At 42.6% G+C, this 20333-nt stretch overlaps 1 pseudogene; it reads left to right on the plus strand.

Annotated features, from left to right (window-relative positions):
* The first annotated feature begins 1053 nt into the window (after positions 1–1053).
* Positions 1054–2351, plus strand: LOC115060956 (uncharacterized; annotated as a pseudogene).
* The last annotated feature ends 17982 nt before the right edge of the window (positions 2352–20333 follow it).

Here is a 20333-nt window from a genome sequence, read left to right on the forward strand (position 1 = left end):
AACAGGAGGAGTAATGAATGGTGTCCTGTTCCAGAAAAAAAGGGGGGAAAGAAAAGTGTTGATGCATGTGAGCGTAATGCTAGACAGAATGGAACGACACCCCCAATGTACACAGCATGCAACAGGTTTGGCCAAGTTGATTCAGAAAACCGCCCACATAGTCATGGGACACTCCCTAAAAGTTTTAACAGCACATAGTGTAGTAGCATACGTACACTCTCAGGCATTTACATTAACCTCGCTGCGGCAACAGAAACTGAGCAAAGTGCTGGATGCCCCCAACATCACATACACACATGAGGGAATCAATATGGCAGAGAGGATAGGGGTAGGAGAGCCACACATCTGCAAGGAACAGGTAGCAAAGGAAGGGAAAGTCAGACCAGATCTACAAGCTGAACCCTTAGAAGGGAGAGTGAACCTCTACACAGACGGATGCTGTTATAGGGATGAGAAGGAAGGGTTAAAAGCAGGATATGCAGTTGTGCAGGAACAAGCAGGACAGTTCGCTGTGAAAAAGGCAGAAAAATTGAAAGGAGCACAGTCTGCACAGAGAGCAGAAGTGGGGGCGGTAATAGAACCGTTAAAAATGAGTGCGGGACAGAAGGTGAACATCTATACCGATTCAGCGTACGCTGCAGGGGCAGTGCATGTAGAATTAGGCCAATGGTTGAGAACTGGGTTTCTGACAACCTCCAATAAACCTATTAAGCACGAAGCAGAAATGAAAGAATTGGCCGAAGCATTACTATTACCAAGACAAGTAGCAGTCATCAAGTGCAAGGGACATGACAACACTCAGTCATTAACAGCCAAGGGAAATGAGGCAGCAGATAAGGCGGCTAAAGAAGTGACAGGGTACCAGACTAGGTTAATAATGATCTACGCCGAAACGGAGGAAAGGAATGATATGGAGATGGAAAGAATCAAAGAAATGCAGGAAAAGACTTCACCCCAAGAACTGTCAGTCTGGAAAGCACGGGGAGGAAGTAGTGACAGTAGAAGGTGGAGAGGCCCAGACGGACGACTCATACTGCCACCAGCATTAAGACAAGGGATGTTCGAGGAGGCCCATGGGGTAGGACACATAGGAGTGACACAAATGATGAGAAATCTGAAGGAGTGGTGGCATCCTTTCCTGAAAGAGATGACAAAAGAATGGGTAAGTGGGTGTAAGGTATGTACGCAGTATAACCCTCGGCTGACCATCAAACCAGAGATAGGGAGATCTCTACCTCAGACATGATAGTGCCCCATAAAGGCGATAGGTACGTCCTGATGTGCGTTGACGTGTACACAGGGTGGCCTGAGGCTTGCCCCACGAAAAAGGAAGACAGTGCATCAGTAGTAAGGTTCCTCATCAACCAATACATTCCGAGACATGGGTTCCCAGAGAAAATCAGATCAGATAATGGAACCCATTTCAAGAACCAAGATCTCCAAAAAGTGGAGAACCTGTTAGGTCTTAAACATGCATTTGGGACTGTGTATCACCCACATTCACAGAGAATGGTTGAACGAACTAACCAAACCATAAAAAAACAAATTGGCCAAAATCTGCGCACAGACTGGAATGGATTGGGTAACTGCATTACCTTTAGCACTAATGGCTATAAGGTCAGCCGTAAATGCCAGCACCGGGTCCACTCCGTTTGAATTACAAACGGGGTGTCTTTTCCCCGGACCTCAAGGTCGTGCTCCTGGAATGAGGAAGTCTGAGGCGGAAAACAGACCTCCGAAAGCTTATTTTGCTGAATTAAAATCATTGTTGTCCACTTTCTCTAAGCAGGTCGGCGAGCAGCGCTCAGGAAACCAGGCAGCAGTCATTCCAGGACAAGAGTGGGTCCTCCTGAAGGTGCACAAAAGAAAGTGGACTGAGCCCAGGTGGACGGGTCCTTTCCAGGTGACGGAGAGAACGTCACATGCTGTAAGACTCAAGGGCAAAGGTGACACCTGGTACCATTGGAGCCAGTGTGCAGCTGCGGAGGAACCCCTCAGGACAGTTGCAGAGGTGCAACGAGACCTACAGGAAACGTGCACAGAACCGGCTGGTTCTAAAACAGACCACTCCGACAAAGAGGAAGAATAATCCTCTGGAGTGGTCAGCCGGGACAAGGTAGTCTACCCTTGTACCCAGAACACCAAGATGAGGGGGAGGTGAAACAGCGCTCCTCCTCCGACACGTAGCGTGCCAAGCTACCACCACACAGATTTGTTATGACGCTCAAATATGCTGCGAGACACCAGTGGGGCAGCAGCTGTGGAGCAAGAAGAACAGTTCCGAGGAGCCTTTTAGTGATCTCTTATTAGAGATCAAGACCTCTCTTTGTTGTCCAGAGCATTTTCACACACGGCGCTTGCATGTAATGCTCTCCAACGATCGTTGAATAAAGAAGTGTTTATCCTCACCCGGTTTACCTGTCTTTGCATTAATTTGGACTTTGGGACAGCAACCATGAGTGAAGCATAGCAAGTGTGGTTGCAACAGAAGCTTGAGGTCATGATCACAGAGGTGGACACTAACCCTAACCCTAACCCGAAAACGTAGTCTGAAACATATATACACTGAAAAGAACTCTGACAGGAGACCAATGTATCAATGCTGCAGATATGAAGAAGCACAATTTCGAGGACAACGACCAAATGTAAATTTTATTAGTTATCTTAGCACAGTATTCAGTTTTAATGTCACCGAATGAACAGCCCATTTAGCGAAAAATTTCATATCCCAATCTCTCCCAAGCTCCAACCAAAGTTCTCAAATCTCCTAAAAAAATTCGAGACACATGCTGTCTGTTGATGCTCTGTTGGAAACTGCTTAATTTACAGTTTTTCACAGCAGTCCACCCACAATTCACCATGTAGAGTGAGTTTTTCACATTTCAGCAAAATGCAACTCAATTGCTGACATAACTTTACAAACTACTAAATACGTGCTTTTCTGTTGATTTCTTGCTGGAAACTGCTTCATTTTCTAAATTTAGAAAAGTTAATAAACCCAAATTAAACAGAAGAGGAGCTAAAAACAAAAACCTAACTGTAATTAAAACAGCCACAAACTTAGTCTCAAATAACACTGCGATCAAATGTGGACTGTTGAACATTCGATCATTATTATCAAAATCTCTACTAGTTAACGATCTCATAGCTGATCACCATATTGATTTATTTTGTATAACTGAAACGTGGCTGCAGCAGGATGAGTATGTTAGCATTAATGAAGCTACACCCCCAACTCATGTTAACATTCATATCCCTCGTACCACAGGTCGAGGAGGTGGGGTGGCTGCAATATTTCAGTCAAGCCTATTAATCAACCCCAGACCAAAATCTGGCTGCAGGTCTTTTGAAAGCCTCACTCTTAGTCTCTCCCACTCGGACTGGAAAGGTGAAAAACCAGTTCTGTTAGTTACAGTATACCGTCCACCTGGTCCGTACTCAGAATTCCTATCAGAGTTTTCTGAGTTTATATCAGAGTTAGTACTTAGTACAGATAAAATCATTATTCTGGGAGATTTCAATATACATGTTGATGTAGAAAGTAACAGCCTTAGTTCTGGGTTTCTTTCCCTACTAGACTCAATTGGCTTTTCCCAGCATGTGAATGAACCCACTCACTTCTACAATCATATCCTTGATCTTGTTCTAACATATGGCATTAAAATTGACAAGCTAACAATTCTTCCCCAAAATTCTCTCCTGTCTGACCATTACCTTATTACATTTGAGTTTACTTTAATGGGCTCCACAGCATTGAGGAATAAATTCAGCTATTGAAGATGTTTATCTGAAGCTGTTGTGGCTAAATTTAAAGAGAACATTTGGTCATCATTCCCAACAATGCCATATCTAAATTTAATTTCACCCACAATTCACCATGTAGAGTGACTTTTTCACATTTCAGCAAAATGCAGTTCAAATTGCTTAAATCTCTTTACAAACTACTAAATAAATGCTTTCCTGTTGATTTCTTGCTGGAAACTGCTTAATTTACTGTTTTTCACAGCAGTCCACCCACAATTCACCATGTAGAGTGAGTTTTTCACATTTCAGCAAAATGCAGCTCAATTGCAGACATAACTTTAGAAAGTACTAAATACGTGGTTTTCTGTTTATTTCTTGCTGGAAAATGCTTAATTTACTGTTTTTCACAGCAGAACACACACAATTCACCATGTAGAGTGACTTTTTCACATTTCAGCAAAATGCAACTCAATTGGTGACATCTCTTTACAAACTACTAAATACGTGATTTTCTGTTGATTTCTTGCTGGAAACTGCTTAATTTACTGTTTTTCACAGCAGTCCACCCACAATTCACCATGTAGAGTGACTTTTTCATATTTCAGCAAAATGCAGCTCAATTGCAGACATAACTTTAGAAAGTACTAAATACGTGGTTTTCTGTTGATTTCTTGCTGGAAAATGCTTAATTTACTGTTTTTCACAGCAGAACACACACAATTCACCATGTAGAGTGACTTTTTCACATTTCAGCAAAATGCAACTCAATTGCTGACATCTCTTTACAAACTACTAAATACGTGGTTTTTTGTTTATTTCTTGCTGGAAACTGCTTAATTTACTGTTTTTCACAGCAGTCCACCCACAATTCACCATGTAGAGTGAGTTTTTCACATTTCAGCAAAATGCAGCTCAATTGCAGACATAACTTTAGAAAGTACTAAATACGTGGTTTTTTGTTTATTTCTTGCTGGAAACTGCTTAATTTACTGTTTTTCACAGCAGAACACACACAATTCACCATGTAGAGTGAGTTTTTCACATTTCAGCAAAATGCAACTCAATTGCTGACATCTCTTTACAAACTACTAAATACGTGATTTTCTGTTGATTTCTTGCTGGAAACTGCTTAATTTACTGTTTTTCACAGCAGTCCACCCACAATTCACCATGTAGAGTGAGTTTTTCACATTTCAGCAAAATGCAGCTCAATTGCAGACATAACTTTAGAAAGTACTAAATACGTGGTTTTTTGTTGATTTCTTGCTGGAAACTGCTTAAAAACAATTGGAAGTTAAAAAACCTAAAAAAACACAAGAACAAATTGGAAACTCAAAAAGACGAACGGAAAAACTAAAAACAAAACTTACCAACGCCAAAGTGGGCGGAGTCAGGAGAGAGTATATAAGGCCCAAACTGCAGCAGCTCTCTCATTTTTGTTTCGTTTTCTGGGGGGGAAAGATGTGTGCCAGAGCCTGAGGAAGAGCAAACCGGCTCGAAACGTTGCGCGGCACACCATCTAAGGCCTGTTTTTGTGGGTTTTTATTTACAGTTTTTTATTTTAATTATAATTTAATTTAAAATATAAAATAAAAAAAACCAAATCGATCTGAGTAGGGGGTCCGGGGACCCCTGGGAAGTGCGCGTGCCTCAGGGGACATCCCTTCACCGGGATATGCCCCTTGCCTACCCAAACCTAACCCTAACCCTATTTTTTGAGGGTTTTAATTTATAGTTTTTTATTTTAATTATAATTTAATTTAAATATAAAATAAAAAAACAAAATATCTCGAAGTAGGGGGTCCGGGGACCCCTGGGAAGGGCGAGTGCCTCAGGGGACATCCCTTCGGGGATATGCCCCTTTCCTACCTCAAACCTAACCCCTAACCCTAACCCTAATTATAATTGGTCACGTGCACCCTCTGCAATAAGCATTATATCGGCGAAACTAAGCACTCTATTCACACCCGACTCTCACAACATCTGTATAACATTGGGGAGGGCCGACTGGCCACTCCACTGGTCCAACACTTTCAAAATCACTCTCCAAATCACCTCATTATTTCTGGACTAGAAAACAAGGACTCTTGGAGCACCGGACAGAGGAGGAGAGCAGAGCGGATTTGGATCCGCAGGCTCGGGACCACCGCACCGGGAGGCCTCAACGCTGCCTGAAGCCCACCAGGCCCCAGGCTCCTGGTGCGATCGTCCCGAAGCCGGGCCCTCAGCTTTAGGCACAGGGATCCTATTTTTATTTTTTTATTTTTTTTTTCTTCCTTTCAAATAAAACTCTTCTCAAAACATACCATGTCTGAAGATTATTCCATATTACATTCCATTATTGCTACATTGTTTTTAGATACTGGACTAAGACCATATCCTGACTTGCATGCTCTATTAATTTATTATGTCTTTTAGCACTTATTTTAATTACTTGCCCCTTTCTTTTATTATAGCACTTATTATATTTTGTATATATTTTCTCTCTATATATATTTTCTATGGATATATATATATATGGATATGTGTGTGTGTGACCAATTATTATAGCACTTATTTTACAAAGTTTTATTTTTTAAATTTCTAATTTTTTATATGGCACTTATCATTCTTTTTTTTTTTTTTCTGCTATGCATGTTTTTACTTTTTAGCACTTATCGTAGCATGTTTTTCTTGCACCTCATTTTAGCACTTACCTCCTTGCTTTCAGGATCATTCTCCACCGGTTCCTTATCCAGCTTCCCCCTTTTTTTAGTCCGTTACACATCCTCCATTTTGTGCAAGCTCGTCCTCCATTTTCTTCCCTGTGGCCCAGGAGAGCTTAGAGCCCTGCGGTTACCCCCCATTGGCATTCATTCACATACATTCACCAGAATCAATTTTATTTATTCATTATTTTTTACACAGATACACAAACAATAAATTGTCTACGCCTCTGTCTTCCTCCCTCCCCTCTTCCTGGAACACCCTCCCCATTGTGGGCTTCTTCCGCGGTGTTGTCCTGCCCAGAGTTCGAACCCTGCTCTCCCGGTTGGGAGTCCTCAGCCATCCTCTTGTACCACGCCACCTGACCTCTGCTAGGTGGCACTACCATCCCACTTCACTATAATTTCTCAGAATTTTTTTTTTTTTTTTTTCTCTTTTCTCGCTCAACCTCTTTTCAATCACCAACTAGTTTAGTCGGCCAGCAACCTTAAATTAAATCCATCCTATAACCCTAACTACCTATTTCTACGCTCTCTATTCAGGATTATTTCCCACTAGCTGCTCTTCCAGTTTTGTAGCTCTCTACATTTCCTTTATTTTATACAAGTCCGTCCTCCATTTTGTTCCCTGTGGTTTTGGAGATTTTGGAATCCTACCTCTACCCCCCATTAGCATTTATATACATTCACCAAAATTAAATTAATTTTATCCTACTCAGCTTATACAAATACACACACTCACACATAATAAAGCAGCTCCGCCTTAGACTCCTCCCTCCCTTTTTCCTGGGGTATCTCCCCATCATGGGCCTCTTCCTCTTCCTCTGCAGCGTTGCTCGGTCTGGGGTTCGAACCCTGCTCTCCCGCTCGGGAGTCCTCGGCCTTCCTCTTACGCCACGCCATCTGATACCTGTTGAGCCTTCCACCACCATCTCATTCTCACCATAACTTTTCAGGAATCTCTACTTTCGCTTCGCCTCCCCTCTTATCACCAACCAGTTCAGTCGGCCAGTGCAACATAAATTTAATCCAACCCACAACCCTAACCCAACCCCAACCCTAACCCTAATTATAATTGGACTTAAAACCTAATTGGACTCTAAACCTAATTTATGGATGAACTAAAAACAAATTTGATCTTTAACCCTAACAATTGGAAACCCTAACTAAAGCTAACCCTAAATTTAATAACAATTTGATTATAAATATATACCTAATTTGGCCCTAACCCTAACCCTAATTGGACTTAAAAACCTAACAGTAATTTGACTCTAACCCTAACCCTAGGTGGTATCTAAACCTAACCCTAACCCTAATTGGACTCTAACCCTAACCCTAGGTGGTATCTAACCCTAATTGGACTCTAACCCTAACCCTAACCCTAATTGGACTTCTAAAAATAAAATAATTAATTATAATAATAAATCCCCAAAATTTGAACTAACCCTAATTGACCTGTCTAGCTCCACCCAGATTCCGGACTCTAAACCTAACTAAATTCAAATCTGACACTAACCCTAACCCTAATAGCTCGTGAACCTACACATCAACCCAATTTGGATGCCCGCTGCCGAGTCATTATTGCTCCTGGGATGAGGACTGCCCCAGTGAAGCCCAAATTTATTGCCCACGGGAAGAAGCATACCCTGCATGAGGCCAAGTTAGACTACGGTAGTGGTCCCTACCCTAGCTTCTCCCACCATATCACCTGTTACCACTCTCTCTTTACCTCAGACCAGGAAAACTATAGCTCAGGTTCACCACCCTACCACTCAATTCTCCAGCCCAAGGACCAGGCAGTCTATCAATCCCACTACCCCCTAACCCTAACCCTCCCCATATTCCTTACACATCCCCAACAAGGCATTCAGGACTCACCTTTCCAACCTTAACCCTAACCTTAACCCCCTCCCTCCTTTCAATCCTAACCCTAACCTCCCCTTCTTTCCCTTATCCTAACCTTAACCCCCTCCCTTCCTCCCTTTTCCTAACCCTAACCCAACCCCTGAGGAAGCAACACACTTGCGAAACGTCGGGACCCCGCTCCTCTGCGTAAGATTTCTCTCTTTCTTTTATTATACCACTTGTTTGGTTTTTAAATTTTTTTTATTGAACTTTTTTCAAATAAATAAAGTTTAATTTTAATTATTGTGGAGGGCTCTGCCCAGCTGGAAAACAGAAGATTTTTTTCTGTCTTTTATTTTACCAACCTACCTGGAACCTTACCTGGACAAACACCAACCATTTTCTCCTGTATTCGGATTTTTCTTCTGAACTCCAAGACACCCTGACAACAGGAACACAAATGGACTCGAGCTAACCAGTGGCATACAGCCACTGGCTACCAGAACTCTCCCTTTATCTCTGCCTTTTTGTCTCTTTCCTCCAAGTTTCAGGTGGAACCTTTACAAAGCCTCCCTGGATTCCACCTGCAAAAAACAAAGACATCAGCCTCATTAAGGTAAGAACCCTCCACACCTATGTTTAATCTTTTTAGAGGAAATTCCACACATAGGAGCGGAGCGGACTTGGATCAACACATCCAGCCGGCCCTCCCATTCTCCCATGGCGACACACTTTCCATTCCTCACAGAGATTCCGCACGACACATTCTTCACGGAGAAGGACAATATACACTGGACAACAGGTACTGCTGAAGCTATTTTTGCCAACTGGTGTCAACTTCTAAATCTACAATAATCAGCATAATCTGGACACTCATTACACAGTTTTGTATATTTTCATCTATTCTAACCTTCCTCTCATTTTGAAAAACCCCCCTCTCTTTCCTCACCTGGATCTGTGCGATGAAGACTGGGATGGTATCCACCTACCTTAACCTCATCTAGGACCCATCGCGCAGGTCAGTAGGCCAGTGCACTCTAGTTTAACCCAAACACTTAACCCTAACCCAACCCCAACCCTAACCCTAACCCTAACCTAACCCTAACCCTGTTTCTAACCCTAACCTTAACCCCAATCTGTGTTTCTAACCCTAACCTTAACCTAACCCTAACCTGTATTTCTAACCCTAATCTTAACCTAACCCTAACCTGTATTTCTAACCCTAATCTTAACCTAACCTTAATCTGTATTTCAAACCCTAACCTTAACCTAACCCTAACCTGTATTTCTAACCCTAATCTTAGGGTTAGGGTTAGGGTTTAACCCTAACCTCTCCTTCCTCCCCTATCCTAACCTTAACCCCCTCCCTTCCTCCCTTTTCCTAACCCTAACCACCTTCCTCCTTCTTCCTTTTTGTTCTTCTTTTCTTTCTTCCGCCCCCCCCCTGTGTCTGTCCCTGTGAGGACAAATAAAATCTTATCAACTTACAGGAGACTAATTATATTCTTTTACTAACCTTTGCACGTTTTTGTTAATTGTTTTTATAACTATAGCACTTACCTGCATGGTTTTATGGTTTTCTGAATTATAGCACTTAATTTTATTGTTTTATTGTTTGGTTGTGTTTTTAGCACTTATATTACAGCACTTTTTACTAACAAATTTTAAGCACTTACATAAACAAATATTATTTCATATCTCCTGTCTTAAGTTAATAGAATATTTTAATATATTTTTATAATTTCCTTTTTTTTCCTTTTTATTATTTTTTTATTTCCTCACCTGGATCTATGCGATGAAGACTGGGATGTTATCCACCTACCTTAACCTCATCCAGGACCCATCCCAGTAAATTTACTAAACTTTTCCCGACAGGTTCCTCTCCTCGCTCTGCCAACTTGCTCTGTCTGGGGTTCGAACCCGAGTTTCTCGAACAGAGGTCAGCTCCTCTCCCCGCTCCACCACCTTCCCGCAGGTCAGTAGGCCAGTGCACCTTAGTTGAATCAAAACATTTAACCCCAACCCAACCCTAACCCTAACCTCTCTATAATTCTAAACAACTACCCCCCCCCCCCCCCCCCCCCCCCCCCCCCCCCCCCTTCCTTCACCATTCAATTCTCCACTTTTCAACAGGGAAGGTCGACCTACCACCCCACCATTATTATTATTTGATTATTTACCTATTTATTATTATTTATTTATTTATTTTTTATTGTTTATTTTTTTCCCCCTCTTCCCAACACACGGATCCTCTAAGCCCTTGGACCTAACAATAGTCCACAGGCTAAAACCCCACCCTGCCCCTAGCCAACCAGGGTTCAAGTCCCCATAAGGATGGAAATTTCTTACACATTATAGGAGATTAATTTAATTCTTTTACTAATTATGCATGTTTTTGTTCGTCTTGTTTTATTGTAGGTTTGGTATGTTTTTTCCAGTTTTATATAGCACTTAATGTTTGATAATACCTATTTGCATGTTTTTTTTAATTTTCTTTGATAGCACTTATAAACCCATTTTAATAATCTTATTATATTTTATAGCACTTCATTTTGTTATTCCTTTTTATAGCACTTATTTATACAGCACTTTTTATTAGCACTTTTATATTTGTTACTAACCTTATTTATTTTTAAAAATCTCCTATTGTGTACGATCTTAATATGATTTTATTAAACAAAATTTCCTTCTACCCTTAACAATTAAGATTTTCCCTCTTCTCCCCCCCCTTTTTTTTTTTTTTTGGCTGCCTTTCGGGTGCTCTGCTTGGGACTCAAACCTGGTTTCCTGGAGTGGAAGGCATCGTGTCTCCCCATTACGACACCTTTTCGCAGTTCAGTAGGCCAGTGCAACCTAATTTAACCGAAATCTTTAACCCTAACCCAAACCCAAACCTAACCCTAACCCTAACCCAAAAAAGAAAAAGAAATACCAAAAAAAAGAAAAAAACTCTTCGATACATCCCAACTTTCACCCTCTGACAGTTAGGCCAGTGCACCTAATTTTAGCAGAAATATAATCTACACTAACCCTAACCCAACCCTAACCCTTTCCTTCCCTCTCTATCCTAACCTTAACCCTTTCTCCTACCTTCCTATCCTAAACTTAACCTTGTCCCCAGCCCCTAATCCCAACCCTTACCTTTTCCCCCTCCTACCTCCCCCTTTTTTTTCCTCTTTCTCACTTTCTCCCCTCCCCCCAAATAAAAGGAAAAAATTTATTAAAACATACCTTAAAAAGTTATTTAAGCCACCTGTGCCAGAGCGGCTCAGAAATGCAATAATGAGCCTTTTGTCCCCCAAACCTAACCCCTAACCCTAACCCTTATTTTGGTATATGTCACCCGGACGTTGCTGTTATCCTCCTCACCAGGTGCAGTGTTGTAGGACAATTTGTCAAGCTTCTTTCTCTTAGCCCCGCTCAATTTGAATGTAATCGACAACTTCAGCCTTTGACCTTCCTTTCACTGCTAACCTGTTAACACAAGGACACGCATTGGATACAGCTCTTCCAAACGGTAAATTACTTTACCTTTGCACTTATTGTAAGCCTGAAGAAGGTCCAATTTCTTGACCAAAACGTTGCTGCTACATTGTACGTAGTCAGTTTTGGAGTTAAGTTTGGTTTCTTCTCCTTTTTCTGGAAATAAACTATTTTCTCTGGAGAGAAAAAAGAAAAAACTCTCGCCTCTCCTCCTTCTTCTTTTTTTCCTGTTTTGAAAAGAAACACGAAACAAACATATTCCAACGCCTCCATTCGAGGTTGTTTTTTGTTCTTTCATTTTTCAAGAAAAATCATTTTTCATAAATAAATTTCTTTCCAAAAAAAAAACCTTTTTTCCAACACTTAACTCACTTGACGCATACATCATGAGGGACTACGACATCATTTTTGATGATAATGATTATCATAATCATGACAACGACTGGACAGTCTTTCGTTATGGACGTCGCCGGCGCCACCTCAAGTTCCAGCCAACATCGCCGCGGAGATTACTTCAACCAGGACCGATACCAACGACAGCCACTCCGCAGCTATTGGGAAGTCACAAGAGGAGAAGGACGGAACGGATCCCAGCGCCGTGGCAACCGACGCTACTTCTCCCGACCGTAGACACCGGAGCGGTCCTACTTTGATCACCGCATTCGCTACTTCCCTCCTCCGCAACGCATCCAGAGATCGGATCCTCGTCCTGCTCGCCAGTTCACCGGCTCCGATCGACGTCGGTTCTCCTACCGGGCTCCACAAATAGACCGCCGCCTTCCCAACCCAGTCCAGCGGACCAACACGGGAAGCCGCAATCCCCAACAGAGACACACAGAGACGCCGACACTGTCCACTCAGAGTTGATTCGGATGACCCGAATTTCACATCCAAGGTTTGGATCATCAACAGGATCATCACAGCGGCACATCATCTCAGGAATGTATCTGTGGATGAGGCCCTGCCCACCATCCACCGCATGACGGACACCTTGACCACTTTCATCAAACCGGCGGCCCCTACGGAGACCACTGTCCTCCTGCTCCAAGGAAATGCCAGAAACTGGGAGCATATGGCACTGGTCATCCTGAAAGAACATTATACAGAGGCCATGGAGATTGAAATTAACAGGTTGAGGGGCTTTAATAATCCAGACTGGCAGGGCCCCTTTCAAGTTGCCTCCACTGGGGCCAGGAGAAATCTGGGCCGACGTCTAAAAGCAGAAACCCTGCAACAAACGGAGGCCTTCCTCATTGCCCAACTCCAGGATGCTACATCCACACACCAGTCCACAAGCACCACCACAATCACACAACAAAATAACCCCCCCCCCCCCCCCCCCCCACTAACCATCACAATCACTCACCTCAGCCAGAAAAACAAAAGAAATCTGTTGCCACCTCTACTCCACCTCCAAGACCTCCACCCATCTCCAAGAAATCAGTCAGCACCTCTACCTCTCCTCCACGTCCATCTCTTCTGGCACCAACTGCACCATCTGCTGCAACCACCAGTGTCTCCACAGGTATAAACACTAACCCTAAGGACTGGCAGTTTCACTCCAGCTCTGAATCATGGAGCCCTCCTCCCCCATGCCCCTTCAACCTACCTGACATGTCCGACAGTCCTCCGGGCTCCACAGCGGAGTCTCCTCAATGTTCTCCTCACTCCTCAGTGAATCAACATCCGACGGACCTGCCGGCTCCTTCGACTGCTCCTCTTCCAGGCTCCCTGGTGAACCGTCCTCGGCCACAACCACCACCCAGAGACACCATTCAGACCCTCCTGCAGGCACCTAAGGTGCAAAGACAAATCAGGACTCTCTCCCAAGTCCACACCACAACAGTTACACAAACACACATTCCTCACACCACAAATCACTCTGGTACCCCCTCCAATCTCAACATACAACCCCTGTGTCCAACACACACACACACGATGAAATCATCATCCTGGACACTGAGGACATTACACCCACCCCTACAAACACAAAGCCATCTACATCTTCAACCTTCCTCCCCTTCGGTCTCCTCAACAGACCCCTCACACTGTTCTTGAGAACACCACAACCCACACCTCCTCCACCCCGACCAACTCTCAGCTCATCACAACCCACACCTTACATAACACGCTCTCAAGCCACACTCCCACCACAGCTACATACTTCACAACCCTCTGCACCTGTGGCCTCGACTCCCCAGCGGACACCACAACCACCTCAACCTACCGCCAGCTCACCTCTATCATCTGTGGATCTTCAACAATCCAGGTCTGATGCAACAGAGGCGGCTGACGACACCTGCGATGGTCGGCGCCGGTCACAGCCTCCAGCGCTCCCCTCAGACCTTCTTTCCTCTCCGGGAACCGCCATCCGCAGGCCTACCAAACACATCAACACAATGAAAAAGATAAGAGACTGGGGCCTCACAATCAGGCGGCGCACCCTCATCATGGGGGACTCCAATTTAGCCAGATGCCCACCCTTCCAGGACAGCGACCTACAGGTGGACAGCTATCCAGGGGCCAATTTCAGGCACGCGGCAGCCATCCCCACAGTAGATTTAAATGACCAAAATATCAGGCAACAGTCTAGATTCGACCTACAAAATTACCATAGAAGATTAAAATTGATTGCATTCTATGGTGATGAAGGTGATTGCACACCGCAACCTTTCACTCCCCCATCTACTTGGGCCCCTCCTGAAGCACAACTACCCCCCCAAATTATAGAATTAATTAAAAAAGATCTAAATTATTTAGATAACCACTTTCAAATCCGGCATGTGAAACCAAAACTCACACAAGAGGAGAATCAGGCACTTAGGGAATTAATACATAACAAAAATATTATAATTAAACCAGCCGATAAAGGCAGCTCTGTTGTAGTTATGGATCGTGAGTTGACTGATCTTTTTTCCTTGAACCCGTCCTAATGAAGATTAGCGGACCTGTCTCGCGATCCCGGACGAGCCCCCAAATTGTTGCAACCACACTTGCTATGCTTCACTCATGGTTGCTGTCCCTAAGTCCAAATTAATGCGAAGGCAGGTAAACCGGGTGAGGATAAACACTTCTTTATTCAACGATCGTTGGAGAGCATTACATGCAAGTGCCGTGTGTGAAAATGCTCTGGACAACAAAGAGAGGTCCCAGGCTTTTGTACCCCCGGATTTCCCTATGTTTTTTTGTTATATTATCCTATTATGGAGTTGTTTTAATGCTTTCGAATGACAGTGAGTCTTTGCAGCCCCCGGATCCCTGGAAAAACCCTTCTTTCTTGTTCAGAGCAGTTTTCTCAAGGCCATTATTACATAGGTTGTTGTGCTTTGCATGAGCAGCTCCTCAAGGCCATGATTACGTAAGCTGCTCTGCTTTACTGTTACACTACTAGATTATGATTCAAACATATGATTTCTCACACTTGTTACATTACCAGATTATGACTCAAACGTATTATGTGAATTCCCCACACTAGAGAGCAGAGTGGCCTGCTAGGACAGTAAGGAACTATGAGCTCTCTGAGATATGATGGAGCTTGGCCATTAAGCGCTTTATATGTTAAAAGAAGGATTTTGAATTCTACTCTATATTTTACTGGCAGCCAATGAAGAGCAGCTAACACAAGAGAGATATGATCTCTTTTCCTAGTTTCTGTTAATATTTGTGCAGCAGTGTTCTGAATTAACTGAAGGCCTTTTCAAGATTTGTTTGGACATCCAGATAGTAATGAGTTACAGTAGTCCAGCCTAGAAGTGACAAATGCATGGACTAGTTTTTTTGCAACATGCTGAGAAAGGATGTTTCTGTTTTGTCAAAGTTGAGAAGTAAAAAATTTCCAGTCTTCCAGACTTTTATGTCTTCAAGACATGCCTGCAGTCTGACTATCTGAGTGACTTCATTTGGCTTCATTGATAGGTACAGCTGAGTATCGTCTGCGTAGCAGTGGAAGTTGATGCTGTGTTTCCTGATAATGTTGCCTAGAGGAAGCAGATAAAGCGTAAAGAGGATTGGTCCAAGTACCGAACCCTGCGGGACTCCATGACTGACTACAGTACATGAGGAGGAGCTGTTGTTAACATGAACAAACTGATGTCTATCTGATAAGTAGGATTTGAACCACCTTAGTGCAGTTCCTCTAATTCCTGTTCCAGTCTTTGTAGTAAAATATTATGATCTATGGTGTCAAATGCAGCACTGAGATCTGAAAGGAGAAGTATGGAGGCTGATCCATTGTTTGAGCTATTAGAATATCATTATCATCAGACTTTAACCAGTGCTGTTTCTGTGCTATGATGGGCTCTAAATCCTGACTAAAACTCTTCAAACAAACTATTCCCATCCAGATGCTCGTGTAGTTGTTTTGCTACAGCTTTCTCAATGATTTTAGAAATAAATGGAAGGTTCGATATGGGTCTATAGTTTGCCAAAACATCTGGATCAAGATTAGGCTTTTTAAGCTGGGGTTTGATGACCGCGGTCTTAAGTGCCTGAGGTACATAACCCAGAAATAAAGTCAGATTAATCAAATCTAGAATGAACGGCTCAATTAAATAAAAGATCTCTTTAAAGAGGCCAGTTGGTACTGGGTCTAATAGACAGGTTGACAGTCTGGATGATGAAACTATATAAGCTGGCTCTGAGAGATTCAGAGGTGAGAATGATTCCAGATGTAAAAGAGGCGTTGCAGCTGATTCAGGTGTTGCTGTATTCAGTAGGAGATTTTTATCTAACGTAGGCAAGAGCTGATTCTTTCTCTGATTATGAGAATTTTATCTGTAAAAAAGTTAATAAAATCATCACTGCTTAGAGCTAAGGGGATCACTGGTTCAACTGAGCTATGGCTCTCTGTCAGCCTGGCTACAGTGCTGAAGAGAAACCTGGGGTTGTTCTTGTTTTCTTCTATGAGTGCTGAGTAATATGAACTTCTAGCACTGCGGAGAGCTTTTTTATATGTTTTTAGGCTATCTTTCCAGGCTCTGTGAGACTCTTCTGACTTACTGGAACGCCAGTTTCTTTCTAATTTCCTTGATGTCTGCTTTAAGGCACAGATTTGGGAATTATACCAGGGAGTCAGCCTCCTCAGATTGAATACTTTCTTTTTGAGAGGGGCGGCATTGTCGAGATTCGATTCGAACCCAGTATGGCCATAGTGCTAGTCACAAGGTCATCAACCTGCGTATGGGAGAAATCCTCATTTGATTTTAGATATGGCATTGTTGGGAATGATGACCAAATGTTCTCTTTAAATTTAGCCACAGCAGCTTCAGATAAACATCTTCTATAGCTGAATTTATTCCTCAATGCTGTGGAGCCCATTAAAGTAAACTCAAATGTAATGAGGTAATGGTCAGTCAGGAGAGAGTTTTGGGGAAGAATTGTTAGCTTGTCAATTTTAATGCCATATGTTAGAACAAGATCAAGGATATGATTGTAAAAGTGAGTGGGTTCATTCACATGCTGGGAAAAGCCAATTGAGTCTAGTAGGGAAAGAAACCCAGAACTAAGGCTGTTACTTTCTACATCAACATGTATATTGAAATCTCCCAGTATAATAATTTTATCTGTACTGAGTACTAACTCTGATATAAACTCAGAAAACTCTGATAGGAATTCTGAGTATGGACCAGGTGGACGGTATACTGTAACTAACAGAACTGGTTTCTAACCTTTCCAGTCTGAGTGGGAGAGACTAAGAGTGAGACTTTCAAAAGACCTGCAGCCAGATTTTGGTCTGGGGTTGATTAATAGGCTTGACTGAAATATTGCAGCCACCCCACCTCCTCGACCTGTGGTACGAGGGATATGAAAGTTAACATGAGTTGGGGGTGTAGCTTCATTAATGCTAACATACTCATCCTGCTGCAGCCACGTTTCAGTTATACAAAATAAATCAATATGGTGATCAGCTATGAGATCGTTAACTAGTAGAGATTTTGATGATAATGATCGAATGTTCAACAGTCCACATTTGATCGCAGTGTTATTTGAGACTAAGTTTGTGGCTGTTTTAATTACAGTTAGGTTTTTGTTTTTAGCTCCTCTTCTGTTTAATTTGGGTTTATTAACTTTTCTAAATTTAGGTGGTCGGGGGACAGACACGGTTTCTATAGACCTAAACATAGACAGAGACTCTATTCTATTCTCAGCAGGTGACAGCTCTGACTGCGGCGCAGAGGAGCGTGTTAAACTGCGGCTCTGCCTCCTGGTCTCGACTCGGGATTGTCAGGGTTTTGGATTTCTAATAAAATCGGCCATATTTCTAGAAATGAGAGCGGCCCCGTCCACGGTGGGATGGACACCATCTCTCCTAATTAGACCAGGTCTCCCCCAGAAAGACTTCCAGTTATCTATGTAGCCCACATTGTTTTCGGGACACCACCTCGACAGCCAGCGGTTAAATGACGACATGCGGCTGTACATGTCATCACTGGTCCGATTGGGGAGGGGGCCGGAGAAAACTACAGTGTCCGACATCGTTTTAGCAAAAGTACACACCGATTCCACGTTAATTTTAGTGACTTCCGACTGGCGAAGTCGGGTGTCGTTACTGCCGACGTGAACTACAATATTAGCATATTTCCGTTTACCCTTAGCCAGCAGTTTCAGATAAGACTGGATGTCGCCTGCTCTGGCCCCCGGGATACACTTCACTATGGCCGCCGGAGTCGCTAACTTCACGTTCCTCAGAATAGAATCACCTTCACTAGAGTCGGCTTTTCAGCGGGTGTGTCGCTGAGAGGGGAGAACCTGTTGGAAACGTGAACTGGTCGGTGGTGAACCGGGGGCTGCTGCCTACGACTATGCCTCTTGTCTCGGACAGTCACCCAGCCGCCCTGACTAGATCCCGGCTGCTCGGGAGCCACTGGGGGGGAGGAAACTATCTTAGCTGCCGTATGAGCTCGTCTAGGTTGGTCCGTTGTCCTAGCCCATATATAGATATATATATATATATATATATACATATATATATATATATGTATATATATATATGTATATGTATATATATATATATATATATATATATATACATATATATATATATATATACATATATACATATATATATATATATATATATACACATATATATATATATATATATATATATATATATATATATATATATATATACATATATATATATGTATATATGTGTATGTGTATATATGTATATGTATGTATATGTGTATATATATGTATATATGTAGTAAAGAAAATTACCAATATATATATAAATAGTTTCAGACTCAGATCTTGCCTCGGGTGGCTGTTCAAAGTATTCTGAAACAGAATCTTTTCCTGTATCCAGGAGGAGGAGGATGATGATGATGAAGAAGAAACGCTGTCTGCTGCCACAGGGAGAGCAGCAGAATGTATATCATTTAAAATAATAGAATATATGATTTCTAAATCAGTCACCTGCAATCCTGTTGAATTCCTCTTTGATGTTTCCTACAGGTTTGTGTCTCAGGAACACTCCCAACATTTGGAACAGCCGTGTCAGTGCAAGAGTTACTTTTCTCATAGCTCTACACACTGTTGCCTTTCTAAAGTGCCCTGCATCACTGATGTTGTAAAGAAAATTACCATTTGCAAAAAACAACAACAAAAAAAAAAAAACTAATTAGGGCCACGCATAAAATTTGCTGTGATGTGAGTGCATGTCCACAGCGTGTGAGGTTGGTGATGTATGGCCAGAGAATGTTACTGAAATAAATGGCAGATGCTCCTCTGGAAATGCCAGGACATCTAATCTCTCAGCACGCAAAGCATTTCGAATTACCTGGCCTTTGATATCAATCGGATTGGGAATGAATGGACAATCCATGTCCAACAGCTGTCATTGTGTGGGAGGAGACAGGTAGAAACTCAGGGTTTGTTAAAGAAAACCTGCCAGCGAGCAGGTTATGTTCACGGAGTCTCATTGACATGGTGATTGACTCAAGAGTTTCAGATACCCCTCTTTCTAGAACCGATAACTCAGTTTCCCTCATCTCAGGGTTAACATACTCAGAGTTTTCACATAACCCGCTTTCTGGAATACCCCTCTGGTCTACAAATGTCTGGTAGACCAGTAACTCTGAGACACCTCCCTTAGCATTAACAGATATCCAGTAAACCAAAACTCAAGACTTAAAATTACACATATCTTTGTCAGGCTATGTAAAAGTGGATCTGGACTCTGAGTATGTAGAGTGAAACAAATACTTTCTTTCGGGTGGCCATCAGGGTGCCAAACTAAAGTAATTTAACAGGATGATAACCACCTGGTTTCATGTGTTGTGTTAAAGGCCCATGGACTGTTTGTCCCCCTCCCCTCAGGCAAGGCGGCAGAGCATTGAGACCAGAGCATCCATCCATCCATCTTCAACCGCTTATCCCAAGTCATGTTGCTGTTTAAGACCAGAACAACAAGGCTCAAACAACTCAAAACTAACAGCTTGCACTTGTTCATTCACATCTAGTTCTCTTAGATGAAAGGCTTGGACTTCAGCCACCCATATCTATTTTATACATGAATGAAAATTTGGTTTGAGATTCAAGGGCAACCATGAG

Source organism: Echeneis naucrates, chromosome 20, assembly GCF_900963305.1.
Source record: "Echeneis naucrates chromosome 20, fEcheNa1.1, whole genome shotgun sequence".
Classification (NCBI taxonomy): Eukaryota; Metazoa; Chordata; class Actinopteri; order Carangiformes; family Echeneidae; genus Echeneis; species Echeneis naucrates.